The sequence below is a fragment of the Aegilops tauschii genome, chromosome 6 (assembly GCF_002575655.3).
Source record: "Aegilops tauschii subsp. strangulata cultivar AL8/78 chromosome 6, Aet v6.0, whole genome shotgun sequence".
Taxonomy (NCBI): Eukaryota; Viridiplantae; Streptophyta; class Magnoliopsida; order Poales; family Poaceae; genus Aegilops; species Aegilops tauschii.
In genome coordinates this window covers 271,723,971-271,742,255 of record NC_053040.3, presented here as the reverse complement: position 1 = coordinate 271,742,255, position 18,285 = coordinate 271,723,971, and positions in this window count along the sequence as shown.

The following is an 18,285-nucleotide window of genomic DNA, read 5'->3' as shown; positions in this document are numbered from 1 at the left end:
GAGGGGCCGAACCTGGGTAAAACCTTGTGTCTCTCGTCCCACTCAACCCCTCTCAAGCTACCACATAGATGCGTTGGCCTCGCGACTATGTCCTGACACTAAGGACATCTGCCATGACAAATCCACGACAGTTGGCGCCCACCGTGGGGCCTGCGCACGGTGGTGTTGAGTTCTTGGAGGGATCTCTCTCAGGGATCAAGAAGTTCGCAATTTTTCTGATGAAGAAGAGCCGGTTTGAAAAAGATTTACATCAGAAGTTAGGGTTGCATGGCGCGGCACGGCGTGTGCTTGTGATCGGACGATCCGCCGCCAGATCAAATTTTGGAGCACGTTCCTAAGGCGAAGGAGTTTTTCCACCGCAGATCATATCTGTACGTACGACTTGTGGTCTAATCGGAGGCAGCAGTACCAATCCGTCAAAACCTGCCAATTAGTCAAAACGGCGTGTTCAATATTTAAGACCCAGAGGAAATTAGGGTTGCATCACTGCAACTGCCATAACACGCCGAGATCGAGAGGAGATTTTTTCCGCCGAAGCCAAACTACTACGACAGTCAACCGAAGCTATCAGCTGTTTCCGCTGCAGATCAGTGGCCGGGTCCGATTGCTATTGTATCGACAAGAAGCAGTCCAATCGGCCGGAATATTGCTGCTCCACGTAGAGAAATCCCAAGCTACGAGTCCCGAGGGAATCAACTATTGCTCCTGCTATTTTGAGCGTGGAGGACAAATCAACTCTAAAAGTACTTCCACTAGTACGTAATGATGATTAGTACTGTTGAGTACTATGGATCTGTTTTATTCTCTCATACAATTGCCTGACACACACATGGATTGAGGAAGATAGAAATATGGAGATCAAGAGTTGTCAAGGGAGCCGGATTTGCCACCTCAGCGGCCGTGTCGCCTCTGCCATTGCGGCCATGTTTTTTCTTGTGTATACGAACGAAGCAAGCTCAGTAGCGGCTCGAGAGTACCATGCATATCCACCACTACTGCTCAAAGAGACACCGCTGTCAAAATCTGTCCGCTGCATCAAATCGCCATCACTACAGAGTCGCCGCCGTGCTCTCCTCTGCTGGGCCCCGTTAAGTCACCTCCGCCTGCTCCGGACCGGTTACGGCTCCGCCCATGCCTCCGTGAGCTGACCCGCTGGATCCACTTCTGCCGGCCCATACTTGTTCCCGAGCCGCCCGGTGCCTCGCGCCTCCGCTACCGTCTCATCCTTGCGGAGAGCCGCCGTGCCACTGCGGCCTTGAGCCGCCTCTGGTTGATACACTGTTTTCTGCTACACACAGGGCCTTTAGAGCCGCCGCCCCGTGGCTGTCTTCGCTAAACCGCCGCGCTGCTCCCTTGAGCCGCCTTTCTACCTCCACTGCGGATGAGCCGCCCCCTTCTCCATTGACTCGCCGTGACTTTCCACGGCCGAGCCACCGGCCATGAGTCGCCCTACCTCTATCACGGGGCTCTGACCCCGCTGTTCTCCTGCTGTTGAGTTGCCAACTTGTTTCAACTGTCACCAGAGTTATTCACTTCTTATCTCCAGGTTTTCTCCAATACTATTAGACGTGAAGCTCGCACTTGCTTGGCGAGTTGTGGCAAGGAAATTCCATTGATTTGACTGGATCTAAAGTAGCACTTGATGGCATCACTTGATCAAGTTGTTGTTGGTGATAATCTGGTTTCAGTACAACTATTACGTCCCCCAGAGATATTTATGGGCATGGACGCCACTAGAGAACAAAAGACCAAGGTGTCTGATTGAGTAAAAAAGACGAAGAATGGTTTGATCTGCATGTCGAAGCTTGGTTTGCTTGGTTTGCAGCCATCTGACAAAAATATCAATTGCTATCTTCACATTTATTTTATTAAAACACTTTTTTCCTCCGACAAACACACTACTCTGCCATGTGGTATTTTTGTGTGCAGGACAATATTCACTACAAAGGGGTTGTTATACCGCGGATACGGAGCATGCGCCAGCATCATTTTTGCAATGATGTGAACGTACAATACAAGCTTCCACATTTATACTGCTGGGGTGCTGTTTGCACATATGAAAATTCAGTCAAATTGGAACCTAGTCTGCCATCAAAAAGGAGGGACCAGCCACGGATGCGTCACTTTGAGCCGCTCCTACTTCGGGGCTGTATTGAGTCGCCAAGTTGTTTATCCATTATCAGCATCCGGGTTCATCCGACAAAAATACCAGGTGCTATTTTTTCTATCTATTTTTAAGTACATATTAATTTATCCAAGAACAATTTCTCTGGCCCACGATGTTTTCTATGCAGGACAATTATCCACTGCAAAGAAAGATCGTTATGTCACGGATATAAAGCTCGTGCCAATATTATCAAGCAACAACATCTAACCATATCGCATTGTTCAATAAATGTGTGTACAAGCCGCCGCCTTGGTGGTTCAATAACACCGCAGCCGGCTCACCCGTCTGCGACGGTTTACAACAGTATGGGCGACTTACCCGTCCTACCCCGTGGCCGATTCTCCCATCCATGCCGTTTTACAATGCCACGGCCGACTCGCCTGTTGATCGGGTGAATCAAGTGATATCCTTCTAAATATAATTTTGGCACATATTCCTTTTGTCAAAAAAAACAATACCCTGGCCTGTAATATTGTTATGCAGGACGGCTATTAAAAGAAAAAGGGTGGTATTACACCGCGGAGGCATGTTCGGTTGTGCCGCGCAGCTTCACGGACACGCATATCGCGGTCCGGTTTACATCAACGCGCCGGCCGACTCGCCCGTCCGCACCACCTTACAACGCCACGGACGACTCGCCTGTCTGCCTTCGCCACCGGTTCATGCGTCTGCGCCGGGTTACAACACGGAGGACAACTTGCTCGTCCGCACCGGCTTACAACGCTGCGGCCAGCTCATCTGTCTGCTCCCGCGGCCGATTCGGCCGTGATTGATTTCATCTTCACCGTGATGATCATCAACTCCGCGGTGGATAATTTATGGCCTGACATATCAGGTGAAATCAATCCGGTAAATTTTTATATATTATATATTGTTTTCTTTTAAAAAGAGCAATTACTCTGGCTTGTGATGTTTTTGATGGAGGACAATTGTTCACTACATCAACACGACGTGATTGACTCGCCCGACCACACCGGTTTACAATGCTGCGGTTAACCCGCCCGTCCACACCGGCTTACAACGCCGCGACCGACTCATCTGTCTGATCCCGCGGCCGACTCGTCCGTGGTTGATTTTAGCTTCACCGTGGTGATCATCAATTCCGCGGTGGATAATTTCTGGCCTAACATATCAGGTGAAATCCATCTAGTATATTTTATATTACATATTACTTTCTTTAATAGAGCAATTTCTCTGGCTTGCAAGTTCTCCAATGAAGGAGAAGTTACTACTGTAAAAAGGGACTATTATATCACTGAGCTATTGGATAACTCATGCCGGTTTATATCACGGTCAAATATGGAGAGTCTCAAGCCAACTCCTCGAGTAGTATTAAGACTCGGGGGCTACAGTGACATGACTCGGGAACTCCGGGTCATTGGAGGGAATGATAACCTGGTTCCGGAGGCTACTACCATATTGATGAAAATTTAAAGGCCGCTAGAAAATTGCCGGTTCAAAATAAAGATTCCGGTTTAAAATCCGGTTCAAGAGATATCTCTCTCCCGCAAAGTTTTGAAGCTCTCAAATCCGGTTCAAACATCCGGCTCAAGGTAAATTTATATCTTACAAAGCTTTGAAGCTCTCAATATCCGGTTTACAAATTTCCGGTTCAAAAAGAAGTTATCTCTCGCAAAGTTTGAGTTCTCAGGAAAAATTAAAGGGACCAAAGAGAGTCTGTTACAAAGCACAACTCAAATATAGGTACCCTGCTTTAATGACCATTGGGAGCTGATCGTATTCGAATTTAGCTTAACCCTTTGGGTGTGACCCTGATCGTATTTGAATCAAAGTCGTTAAATATTCTCATGATCACTAGGGGGCTTCCTGTTCAAACATAGGTCGTATTTGAACCAAAGAGAACATAGCTGTCGGTACCCTCTTGATCGGCACAATGCCGAGCTCACTAGGGGGCTTCTTGATCGTATTCGAATCATAGCTCAACCCTTTTTGGGAACCGACGTGGATCGTATTCGAATCAGCGTCGTTAAACAACTCTCAAGGTCATTTGGGGGCTTCCTGTTCAAACATAGGTCGTATTCGAACCAAAGAGAACATAGCTGTCGGTACCCTCTTGATCGGCAATGCCAAAGCCACTGGGGGCTATATGATCGTATTCGAATCTTAGCTTAACCCCTTTGGGACGGTTTTCTGATCGTATTCGAATCAAAAGCCTCAAATTTTTTGAAGTCTCTTTTGCAAACAATTTTTGGATTTTATTTGAAGCTCTTTTGATCATATCTAAAGTGTATATGAGTGGTTGCTATTTAACCCGGTTTGACTTTGGATGATAAGTCGCCATCATATGACAATCATAAACATTTGGAAGTCTTGATTTCTAAAGATTGGGTTATCACCCTTACTGCACAAGTCACATAAACCGGCAGTGGAAATTCAATATCACAGGTATAATATTATTATTATAGTTATGTTTCAAAGTTATGATTCATAACAGGCTTATCTATGACTCCTTGTTACACATCAATGGTTATATGTGATAACCCGCCCTGGTTTTCGACGTTAAGTCGGCAGGGCGTATGTTGCTTAAACTCTATGCAGGATTTGCAGAACTATGACTTATATAAATGATTAAGTTCAAGCTCATCATCAAAATTGATGTTTCAAAAGGGTTATCCATTCTGGATTTTCTCAAAGGTTATAAGCCGCCGGGTTATAAAAATTCCGGCTTACAATGAATGCGCATTAAATCGCCATCGGCTAAGAGCGGCCGAGTATTTAAACTTCGGATTTACTTGCCAACCGATAAGGTATTGACATCTTTCATAGCCAAACTTGGCTGGATTTTTATGATAATATTGAATGATTGAGGTTTTCATACCGGATTATATTATTCAAATCTTGAATAGCCGACATGGCTGGATTTTTATTATGGTTATCAATAACCAGTATTATGATTGAGATTTTCAAAGTCGCTTTAGCGCAATGGCTATTATTTATCAATGGATATGATTTATTCTACAATGGAAGGAATAGTCCCGAGTCGCGGCAGGCTTACGTCCCGGTACTTGAGGGCTACATTATTCAAGTTGAGATTACATCAAATATACAAGTCCCATGTCCTGCCAACATGCACCATGGCACTTGGGGGCTAAGTTATTCTTTTTACTTGCCTTATTGAAGACCCGACTCATCACATCGTAATGAGCCGGCCCTTGGGGGCTACTAATTGCTCCTCTCAAAAATTCAGGGTACACAAGTCTTAATATATTATATTGAAAGGTCCACTACTCAATTGGTAAAGCACAAGGCTCTTAACCTTGTGGACGTGGGTTCAAGCCCTACGATGGAGGCCACATCATATGATGTTATTTTCAAATTAAGTGTATATATGAAGTCCCAGGTCAGTATTATCTTACTGAGCCGGCCCTTGGGGGCTACACGTTGCTGCTCAAATCTACATGATCATATTTACAAAGTCCCTGCTCATTATTGCATAATGACCCAGCCCTTGGGGGCTACACTGGTTGATGTTTTTATGGGCATCATACAATTACAAGTCCCAGGTTGCTGCAAGCATGACAACCCGGCACTTGGGGGCTACATATATGGTGTATTCAGTTTTTACTAGTGACTGAGATGAACAGCATGGATTTCTTTAAAGTGGCAGTATTTATATTGAAGCAAGTCTTAAGTCATCACTTTGCTCTGCTCAAGACTTGGGGGCTACAGGTAATATGGATATAAGGGGAAAATATCTTCAAATTCTCAGTTTTGAGCAAACCAGATTGACCCGGTGTGTGCATCAATCATGACCCGACGTCACCAATAATTATAACCCGGCGTCGGCAAGAATTCTGACTCGGCGTCATCTGTTTATAACCCGGCGATTTTGGTAATCATAAACCAGCAAGTTCTACATCTTCAAGCCGGATGAAAATCAGATGAGTATTTCAAGACCAATATTTTTGTCAAGTCACAGCATTGAAGGCCGACTCAAACGAATTATTCTTCACAATACTTTTCTGTGAGAAACCAATGTCAACAAATTGATTATGAAGCCGGTCTATTGACCCAGACTTTCCAGAAGGAGGAAATAACAAGGACTTAAGGATGATCAGGTACCGGCTTATAAGAACTGTTAAGCCGGAGCATAACCTGTCGAGTTTGTTCTTGTGTTTATTTTGCAGGATCAGTTTAACATGGATAAATCCAAATTAAACTGGGGGCTAATGTCGGGGATATACCCCGCAGTGTGACCCGATCGGAAGTATGAGCCGGCCGGATTTGTCCATTCACTTGTGACCCGCCCTACATTGGCGACTCACTGATGACCTGCCCGGATCTCTCCACTCACTGATGACCCATCAGAGCCAGGTGACTCATTGGTGACCCGGCAGGCGGGTCAGAGGACCGAAAAGACCCGGAGGCCCAGAAGGCTCAAGGCCCAGAAGGTCGGCTTACGTTATGATAGGCCGACTTAAGATGAAAGGCATAAGGAATATTCTCCTACAAAGGAAGCAAGACTAGGACTCCACTTGTAATAGAATAATCCTAATCCTACTAGGACTAGTCATGTAACCCGCCCCTCCAACTTATATAAGGAGGGCCAGGGCACCCCAAGAGGGAGGAGTTTTCACAATTTAGGTTTAGACAGACAAGTCAATAGCTCTCGAGATAGAGCACCCTTGTAATCGTGATCATCATCATCAATATCAATGAAGCAGGATGTAGGCTTTTACCTCCACCGTGAGGGGCCGAACCTGGGTAAAACCTTGTGTCTCTCGTCCCACTCAACCCCTCTCAAGCTACCACATAGATGCGTTGGCCTCGCGACTATGTCCTGACACTAAGGACATCTGCCGTGACAAATCCACGACAGTTACCATCAACACTTTGCCGGCAAACTGGTCGTCAAGCGCCGCCATGCCACTGTTGAGCGACAGCACGCAATGCGTGAAGACAGGACGGACCTCAAGATCTCCGGCTCGGAGATCCGCATTGACCGGTGAAATGATAGTGCGCTTGAGTACAGGGAGTATAGGAGGGGGATTTGGGGGAACTGGAGTAGGAATCGAGATTCCAGAGGTGGGGGAGGGATGGGAGATTGGGGATGAAAAGGTAGCATGAATTTCGAACACGCGCCAATGTGCTCTCGGCGCGCAAGCTCACGAAAACAACGGTGGCGCCCACATGTCGGCCTAAGAGTGCCTATTCTTTCTTTTCTTCAGAGCCCGGCCTTTTTTTAGGATCTTTTGAGAGCCCGACCTGAGAGTCATAATTGACCTGTTTGGCATTGCGTTACTACACGGCCCATATTCAACGACATCTCACTGGCCCAAACAAGTGTACATTTTCAAAAAGACACTCATCTCAAATTATAACTTGAAAAAGGGAGATATGCTCTGAACACTTGAGAATGGTGATTCCCTCATTTAGCCCACCAGCTGTTCGAGACAATAAACAGTTCGAAACAACGATATATACAACATTCAAACACTTACTACTGACTACTACTGACATAAACAGCAAGACATGATAGTTCATAAGTCAGGGAATCCTGGACTAAGGGGTCCTCGGGCGTTCGGTCTGTTATCCATGGGCTGGACTGATGGGCTGTGAAGACATGAAGACCGAATACCATACTCGTGTCCGGATTGGACTCTCCTTGGCGTGGAAGGCAAGGTAGGCGGCCAACTATGAAGATTCCTTCTTATGTAACCGACTCCATGTAACCCTAGATCTCTGTGGTGTCTATATAAACCGGACAGCATAGTCCGGGTAGCATACATTCATTACCATATATTCGTAGGCTAGGCTTTTAGGGTTTAGCCATTACGAGCTTGTGGTAGATCAACTCTTGTAACACTCATATTCATCAAGATTAATCAAGCAGGAAGTAGGGTATTACCTCCATAGAGAGGGCCCAAACCTGGGTAAACATCATGTCCTCCGTCTCCAGTTACCATCGATCCTAGACGCACAGTTCGGGACCCCCTACCCGAGATCCGCCGGTTTTTACACCGACATTGGTGCTTTCATTGAGAGTTCCACTATGCCGTTGTCAAAAGGTTCGATGGCCCCTTCAATCGTCGATGATGATGCTGTCCAGGGAGAAACGTTCCTCCCCAGACAGATCTTCGTATTCGGCAGCTTCGCACTGCGGGCCAACTCGCTTGGCCATTTGGAGCAGATCGACAGCTACGCCCCTGGCCATCAGGTCAGATCTGGAAGCTTGAACTGCACCGCGGAAACCCGTGGAGACTTGATCTTCGATGGATTCGAGACTGTGGCAGTCGCTCCCACTCTCTCCGATAAACATGACTTAAATCTTTCATCGGATCACCTCCAGGAGATGGATCATGTTGCTGCAACGACCTCAGAACCGAAGCAGATCGTACCCTTCGAGGCCACAAAGTCCATGGCGTTGGAGCCGCACACGGACTCGACACCCTCCAATATTTGCGTCAACGAAACTCCGGACTCGTTTTCGGCTACACGTTCCAGATCAGACGCCTGCGAACTCCGAGCTGGATCGGTTATCGATTTTCGAATTTGGCGCCGCAGACTTCATCCAGCACTCGCCTTTTGGTGACATGCTAAATTCTTTAAAGAACTTATCCTTGGAGGAGGACTCACAGCCAAACTATGTTCGGGTCGAGCTAGAGACGGATGACGAGGAATTTTGCTTCCCACCCACCACCCACTTCATAGCCACTGTCGATGACTTAACCGACGTGCTGGACTATGGCTGTGAAGACATCGACGGTATGGACGACGATGCCGATATGGAGCAAGGCCAAGACCCGCCATTCACCGGACGTTGGACGGCTACCTCTTCGTACGACGTGTACATGGTTGATACACCTAAAGGATCTGGCGATGACAACGAAGAGCCAGATGCAAATAAAACCTCTGAGACGCAGTCCAAGCGCCGACGCCCCAAGCGCCATTCTAAGCCTCGTCGCTCAAAGGACGGTAACACCGGCTCCGGAGAGAATAGTACTCCAGGTGACGCTGAAAACAATGAAGACCCTGCCGGAGCTACATCCGAACAGGAGGAACATGAGAATAGGCAAGACAACCCTGAGGAATAGGCCATAGAAGACGACTCGGAGGACGACAGTTACCGTCCACCTTCCGAGGAGGAGACAAGCCTCGGCAACGAAGACTTCATCATGCCTGAGGATCCTCTAGAGCAGGAGCGCTTTAAGCTTTAGCTCATAGCCACTGCAAGGAGCCTGAAAAAGAAACAGCAGCAGCTCCAAGCTGAACAAGATCTGCTCGTCGACAGGTGGACTGATGTCCTCACAGCCGAAAAATACGGCCTCAGGTGCCCAACAAAGTGCTACCCGAAACGCAGACTGCTACCTTAATTCGACGAGGAAGCACCGCAGCATACATCTCCCTTGCGTAATGCGGAATGACCACCACGTGGTCGGGACAGGGCGGCCGACCGGCCACCCCGCGGCCGGGATAAAGCGGCAACTCAAGCCGAACAGGCAGCCTGCCCCACTGCCTCGTAAAAATAGAGACGGAAGAGTTCGGGGTCACACGTACGACCTCCGGCAAATCCTGGACGATAGAGCAGGACATACAAGATCGATCTACGGATCGCGAGGGCGTGCCTCGAGGCACGACGGCGGCTACCTATTCGGACGTGATAAATCTAATCACGCCCGGACCGAATACCGCAGACGGATTCCGTCCGAGCTACGCCACGACGCGGCCCGATATAGAGGCGCCGCACACCCTCTCTGCTTCACAGATGAAGTACTGGATCACGAATTCCCCGAGGGGTTCAAGCCTGTCAACATTGAATCATATGACGGCACAACCAATCCAGCAGTATGGATCGAGGATTTCATTCTCCATATCCATATGGCTCGAGGAGACGACCTCCACGCCATTAAATACCTCCCACTAAAGCTCAAAGGGCCAGCTCGGCACTGGCTTAACAACTTGCATGAAAATTCTATCGCCAGCTGGGAGGACTTGGAAGAAGCCTTCCTAGACAACTTCCAGGGAACATATGTCTGGCCACCAGATGCCGATGACTTAAGCCACATAGTTCAACAACCTGGAGAATCAGCTCGAAAATTCTGGACTAGGTTCCTAACCAAAAAGAACCAGATCGTTGATTGTCCGGACCGAGGCCTTAGCAGCCTTCAAACACAGCATCCGTGACGAATGGCTAGCACGCCACCTCGGCCAAGAAAAGTCGAGTCCATGGCAGCCCTCACGGCACTCATGACCCGTTTTGCGCGGGAGAGGATGGTTGGCTGCCCGTAGTAACAACACAGCTAGCGAGACAGGCCCCGCCGAGGCCAAGAACAACACTAGCAAGCTCCGGTGCAATAGACAGAAACTCCGAAGCAATGGCAACAACACCGATGACACCACGGTCAACGCCGGATTCACTGGCTCCAAGTCCGGCCAACGGAAGAAGCCATACAAAAGGAACAATGAAGGACCTTCCAGCTTGGACCGCATACTCGACCGTCCGTGCCAGATACACGGCACCCCGGATAAGCAGGCTAATCATACCAAAAGAGATTGTTGGGTTTTCAAGCAGGCTGGCAAGATAAATGCCGAAAACAAGGAAAAGGGATCACAAAGTGAGGACGAGGACGAAGAGCCCTGGCAGCCGAACACTGGGGGGCAGAAGAAATTTCCCCCTCAAGTCAAAACGGTGAACATGATATACGCTACGCACATCCCCAAAAGGGAGCGTAAGCGAGCACTTAGGGACATCTATGCGGTAGAGCCAGTCGCCCCAAAATTCAATCTGTGGTCATCATTCCCGATCACCTTAGATCGCCGGGATCACCCAACTAGTATCCGCCATGGTGGTTCAGCCGCACTAGTCCTCGACCCAATTATTGACGGGTTTCACCTAACACGAGTCCTGATGGACGGTGGCAGCAGCCTCAACCTGCTTTATCAGGACACAGTGCGGAAGATGGGCATTAACCCCTCGCGAATCAGACCAACAAAGACTACCTTTAAAGGAGTCATACCAGGCGTAGAGGCCCACTGTACGGGCTCAATCATGCTGGAAGTAGTCTTCGGTTCTCGGACAACTTCTTAAGCGAAGAGTTAATCTTCGATATCGTCCCCTTCCGCAGCGGCTATCACGCACTACTCGGACGAACTGCGTTCGTTAGATTCAACGCAGTGCCACACTACGCTTATCTCAAGCTCAAGATGCCCGACCCACGCGGCGTCATAACAGTCAATGGCAATACGGAATGCTCCCTCCGAACAGAGGAGCACACCGCCGCCCTAGCAGCAGAAGTACAGAGCGGCCTTCCCAAGCAGCACCATAGTACGGTTGCCGAGCCGTCGGACGTCATTAAGAGGTCCCGGACTACCTTGCAACAGGATGGCGCGGCTCGTCGAGAGCTCGACTAGCAATACGGCCTCCGTCCCAGTCCCAATGAGGTAGTGGCATTCGTACCACGCGTACAAAATTACGCACTCAAAATTCCATGGACATCGACGGAGGCACAAGATAATCCGGGGTCTATAGTTCGGTCAGACAGACCTCGGACACACATATTTTTACATTTTTCTTGTTTCAGGTTCCTTTTTCCGTGGGCCTGATCACAAGTCCTTTAGAAGGATTGGCATACAATGGAGGCAAGCATCACAGGTGTGCAGGGTAACCTTTATACGTTTTTCTTAACGGTATTCATACTTATTTTCCAGGACCCGCACGCTGCGCCCTACTGATTCCGGCATGTCAAATAGCTCGGATACTTCTCACACCATCTGTACAAGATACGCCTTGACCTAATCACCCAGTTATAATAAAAATGGTTCGTGGCCCAGCTTCTGTGGTTTTCGCTTCTTGCTTCGTTTTATTTCGATTTGCTTATCTGCTGCATCGATCCTCTTCTATACGTTTCATATTCGCCAGGGGCTACTGATCACCCCACAATACGGCAACAAAGTCCGAACACTTCTTATACATAAGTTCGGCACCCCAAATTTAGCATTATATGCATTGGCTCCGAATCATGTCTTTGGTCAATAGTTGGGTTGCCCGGCTCCTGTGCTTGCTATCCTACATTCCGCTCTATCGGCTAGGGTGGTAAAGGGAGAACTACTGCGATTGTGCCCTGGCCTTGACCGGATGAGCACCTTAGTAGAGAAAGCCGAAAACTGACTGTCATGATACGGTGAGAGCCGGTCAGCTGTTCGAGGGTTACAAAATCGTTGGAGATTTTTTCCGCGCCATGCGAAGGATCGGCACTTCCCGATCAGATGCTGACAGCACCCTGGCTTGAACCAGGGGCTGCGTACTTGCTTAATTATAAAACTCCTATGGCTAAGTGAGGGTGTTCAAGCTGTACAGTCTGATTGCCTTGTTCGTTGCGCTAAACAACTCCTCCAAAGGACCATATAATGGGATCAAGATTGTTTAGAATCCATCCCGAACACCTCCGTACTACCTACGCGAGGCCAGAAGCCGACGACTGGCCAACCCTCAGATTACAAATAACACGGCCGCACAGGAGGAAACAATTCAAAGCATAATAGAAATATTTTACAAAAGCCGGCTTTATTCCCATAATACAAGGCAAGTGCAACATGAATACATTCATTCAAATACAATGTCCTACGAACATTGCGCCGCCACAAGTCGAGACCCCTCTACGACATCCGCGAAATATCGCTCGGGTTTGCGGTGCTCCTTGCCCTCCGGCGGCCCGCTGGCAACTTCAACAACGTTCATCTTCGCCCACCACATCTTGTAGCGAGCGAAGGCCATATGGGTACCTTCAATACAGGCGGAGCGCTTGATGACATCCAGCCGCGATCATGCCTCCACCAGACGCCTCACGAGCCCGAAATAGCTGCCAGGCATAGCTTCGGCTGGCCATAGCCAAATTGTCAAATCCTTCATGGCTAGTTCGGCCACCCTGTGCAGCTCCACCAGCTGCTTCAGCTGATCGGTGAAGGAAACGGGATGCTCTGGCGTCGCGTACTACGACCAGAATAGCCTCTCCATAGAACGTCCTCCTTCGGCCCGGTAGAACTCTGCAGCGTCTGATACGCTGCGTGGTAGATCCGCAAAAGCCCTTGGGGAACTCCGAACCCGGGTTAGTAAAAGGTATTGCTTCTCCGCATGCTTGCTTTGGATCTTAAATGCCTTACCCACCGTGATCTTCTTGGCCTCCTGCATCTCCTGGAGGGCAGCCTGGGCCTCATTCCGTGCGGTCTCCACGATCTGAAGAGCCTTGGTGAGCTCGGCCTCTTGAGCCGATGCATCACTCTCCAAGGTCTCACATTTTTAACCGCATCCTGGAGCTCCTGCTGGATTTCCTTGACCCGGGCCTCGAGCTTCTTACGGGCGGCTTGCTGCTGGACAGCTTTCTCCTCGGCCTCGCCCAGTGCCTTCTTCAGGGCCCCGACCTCGGTCGCGGCTCCTATGCATATTACGACACTACAGTCAGTATACATCACTTATGCTTTCCGAACATACAGCGAGTCGCTATTCACCTTGCTTCTCCTGGAGCCGAACTCTCACCTCACCGAGCTCGTTCTCGGTCCGCTTCAGCCTCTGCCTCAGTTCAGAGACTTCGGCAGCACGCGAGGTTGCGGCCAACAGCGACGCCTGCTTATGCATAAATGCTATGTTAGTCTCCTAAAATAGATCCTCTGTCCGGCTCTTCTAGCCGGACAGTGTCTCAGGGGCTACTGACTACAGGGTTTTTTTTCTCTTTCTATTTAACTTACCTCGAAACCTGTCAATAGGTTGCTGCAGGCTTCGTTCAGTCCACTCTTGACGGACCGAACCTTTTCAATCACCGCGCCCAAAAGGACACGGTGCTCGTCCATAACAGAGGCGCTTCATAGCGCCTCCATCAGGTTGTCCGGCGCCCCGGGATGGACAGGGACGACCGGCGGAGGCGGCACGCCCCCCTCCTTCTAAGGGGGCTGCTCGCTCGACTCCGGAACCGTATGGGTCTCCGGAATCGTATTCGGCTGAGGGCCAAACTAGATGCGGCCCTCTTCGCCAGTCTCCATGGGAATCGTCCCCTCCATGTGTCCAGCAGTGGAGGCTTTGCCTCGTGGCGCCTCCTGGACAGCATCCTGTGCTCCTCCCCGGTTCGGATCGGCCCTCCGGGATAGCACTTCGGTGTCGTCCCTGGCCCCGGGGGAGTAAGCAGGCGGTGGCGACTAGCTCACCATCTCCGATTGAGCCAACGAACTTCCAGACGAGGACAGCTGGATTAGGTCGCGGGCCGGACTACAGCAGTAGAGTTAACTATATCAATATAATGGAGAGAAAGGGCTGGATGCGCGCACGAGCAAGCCCTGTCACTTATGATGCGACCTGGGGCTTAGTGCGGGGGCGCCGTTCCAGACTGCTGTCGACGTCCCACGCTGTGTTGACCGCTGGGGCGCCCTTCCCCTTTTTGGGCGCTTTCGCCTCCGGATGTGCCGAGGCCGCCCTCTTTTTCTTCTTCTCCTCGGGAGGAGGGTTGTTTTCCTCCTCCTCCTCGTCGTTGTCCTCAGGAACGGAGGAATGGGCCTCATCGTCCTCGGACATCGCGTCCGAAGTGCCCTTGCGACGGGGGCCACTCTTGGCCCCCTTGGCCTTCTTCTTGGTCTTCTCTGGCGCCTTGTATGGCGCCGGCACCAGCATCTCCGCTAGGCGCGGGATGACCGGTTCTTCGGGCAGCGGAGCCGGACACTGGATCCGCTTCACCCTCTCCACCCAGTCCTAATGGAACCATAATAAAAGCTCCGAGGCCACCCTCGAAACAATGAGGTTGGGGATATGTCGGAAATAACATACCTTGCTGGCGGGGTGTATACAATCATGGCCACGGTCTGAATCTGTCAGGTCCCCGATTCTAAGTCACACCGATCTAGCCTATAACACCTCATATCACTTTGTGGCCTCACGCACGGTATTCCCACGGGTGTCGCCTTACCATGGCCCGGGACCGTTTGCGCCTTTTGGCTCACGTATATGATAATGTCGCTAGCATCCATATGGCAGAGAACCCGGGCCGACATGACTAGTTGTGAACCCAAAGTGGCACTAACTTACGGGACAGGCATACATGAATCAACATCGAGCATGTCGGTCAGCAGCGTGCGAATCCGGGCTGTAGCACTGGGCTAACAGGACTCCGGGAACCCGGGCTGTAGCAGGCTAGGCAGGACTCCGGATGTCACCGCGTGACATTTCCCCGAAGGGATAGACACAGGAACGAAGTGAAACACATGCCGGCCAGTCAAGTGTTCCGGAGCAGTAGTGCTGGGCTAGCAGGACTCCGGGGAACCGGGCTGTAGCGGACTACTATGTCTCATGGAAGCACAAGACTACATTTCCACATAAGAGAGGCTACCAAGGACAAACAACTAGGTTGTCGGATCCCACACATACCAAGCATTTCAATCATACACGCAATATGCTCGATATGTGTAAATACAACATGGCATCACAACATAACTCTACGACTCAAGTATTTATTCATTAGGCTCCGAGGAGCGAGATATTACAAACATGGGTCTTATGACCCAACATTCAGAGCATACAAGTCAAACACATGCGGAAGCTTAACATGTCTGAGTACAGACATCTACAAATGAAAAAGGCTGAGAAGCCTAACTATTTACTAGATCCTGCCGAGGGCACAAGATCGTACCTGAGGTATCAAGCTAAACGTCGAAGTCCACACGGAACTACTAGCAAGACTGATGTCTCTCTGCGAAACATAAAATAAGCAAACGTGAGTACAAATGTACCCAGCAAGACTTACATCAGAACTATCTACATATGCATCGGTATCAACAAAGGGGGTGGTGGAGTTTAACAGCAGCAACCCAGCTTTGACTCGGTGACTCTTTTGAGGTGGCGCACACGAGTCCACATATTCACCATATCAATACTCCACTATGGATCCCCTCCCGTCTCCCTACGAGAACGCCATCCATAGCACTCACGCTTATCTTGCGCATTTTAGAGTATCCACTTTCACTTGTCTATGAACTGCTATAGGTAACCCAGAAGTCCTTTACCGTGGACACGGCTATTCGAATAGATGATGTTAACCCTGCAGGGGTGTACTTCGACACACACGCTCTCACCACTTACCGTCGTTTACACGACATGTACTCGGCAACCTTCAAGCGGAAGCCCAACGTGGGTGTCGGCCACAGCCTACCTAAACACTCAAGTCTCTAGTCCAGGTTTATCACCTATTCAGGTTCCATTCGCAGGGAGTCCGGCCGAGGTTTCCACATACGACCGCGAACGATGTGTGCAGGGTTCCCGAGACACCAAACGGGCGCCCGGTACACCGTGCCACGTGCCTACCGCATCATAGCCCACCCCTCCGGTCAGTGCTGCCCACGGCCTCCAGCATACTACAAACACCAGAAACTACTTGCAACTCCTGGACAGAGGACAAGGGTGATTAAGAAGCCGAGAGGGTCCATTGGTTTCGGGCCCAATGCGTGGTAGTAACTGTATCATGGATCACAAACACAGAACTCAGTTCCTGAGGACGGCTTCAATGAGACAACCCACCATGTACTCCTACATGGCCTCTCACCGCAACCTTTACCAAATCGTGTTCACACACTTAGCTCACACACAGTAGGACATGTTCATCACCATTCCAATTCATCCCCGATGAATCAGACCTGACACAACTCTAAGCATAGCAGGCATGACAAACAATCATGAATGAGTAGGCACATCAGGGCTCAAACAACTCCTACTCATGCTAGTGGGTTTCATCTATTTACTGTGGCAATGACAGGTCATGCAGTAGATAAAGGGGTTCAGCTACCGCAGCAAGTAACAGATGAATCGTTGTTGTCCTAATGCAGTAAAAGAGAGCAGGAGCGAGAGAGTGGGATTGTATCGGAATGAACAAGGGGGTTTTGCTTTCCTGGCACTTCTGAAGATATTATAGTTCTTCATTGGTGTCATCGAACTCATCGTCGGAATCACGGCTATCGAGAGGGGACAATTACCGGCAACAGAGAGGAAACACAATCAATGCAATGAAAGAATATGATGCATGCTATGATATGGCAATATGAATGTGTTTTGGGCTAATGCAAGCTAGAACAGATTGAGATGAGTCCATTTGAACCAAAGATTCAAATGCATACCCATGTTATGAAGTCATAAAGGTGCATTAATTTGTTTCACCTAAACAGCAAGGTTAAGTTGCTCTAACACGCATGAAACCTGTACAGATGGATAGATTGGATTTTTCTGATCATTTTTCGTATATAAATTATTTCATTCTGAGTTACGGTTGAATTTGTATGAATTTTAGAAGTTTATACTATTCCTGGAATTTCTGAATTATTTTAAATCCAGAAATCAAATATTGCATCAGCATTGCGTCATTGTGACGTCAGTGGTCAACGGAGACGGTCCAGGTCAAACCTGACCAGTGGGACCTGCCTGTCAGTGACTAACCTAACTAATCCAGATTAATTAGCGCTAAACTAATACTAATCTAGTTTAGTTAAGAGCATGGGCCCACACGTCAGTGACTCAGGGGGAGTCAAACTGGGGTCAAACCGGGTCAAACGAGGTCAAACCCGCCGGCGACTCGACGCCGGCGAGGCCCGAGACGGCGGCGCGGCTCGGAAAACGCCCACAGGGCACGGACGAGGCCGTTCTTCGGCTCATTGGAGAGCTCTTGCACGCGCACGTCGAGTGGTGGTGGCGGCCGGGCCTATGGTGGCCGGAGCCGACGACAGCGAGCTCCAAGGCGGCCGCCGGAGTTCGGGTTAGCGCGGGGCCGGCGTTAGGGAGCATGATACGGGGTGCGGAGGGGTGCTATGGCCTCCTGGGGTGCACTGAGCACGGCTACGTGCTCGGTTTAAACGGAGGCGAACCAAAACGACGACGACGTCAAGTCCGGCGCCGGTGAGGTCTCGGTCTCGACGGAAACGAAGGCTACGATGAGCTAATGGACATGGGAGAAGGGGGAATCGGTAGAGGAGCTCACGGCGAGTGCAGAGGTGGCCTCGGCGTGCTCGGGGAAGCACCGGAGCGAGCGGTGCGGCGAGAGGGATCTCCGGCGGTCCGAGGTTGAAGACGGCGACAGGGCGGTGCTGCGGTGCGTCCCGGCTTGCTTGACTTGGCGAAGAGGTCGGGGACGATGTGG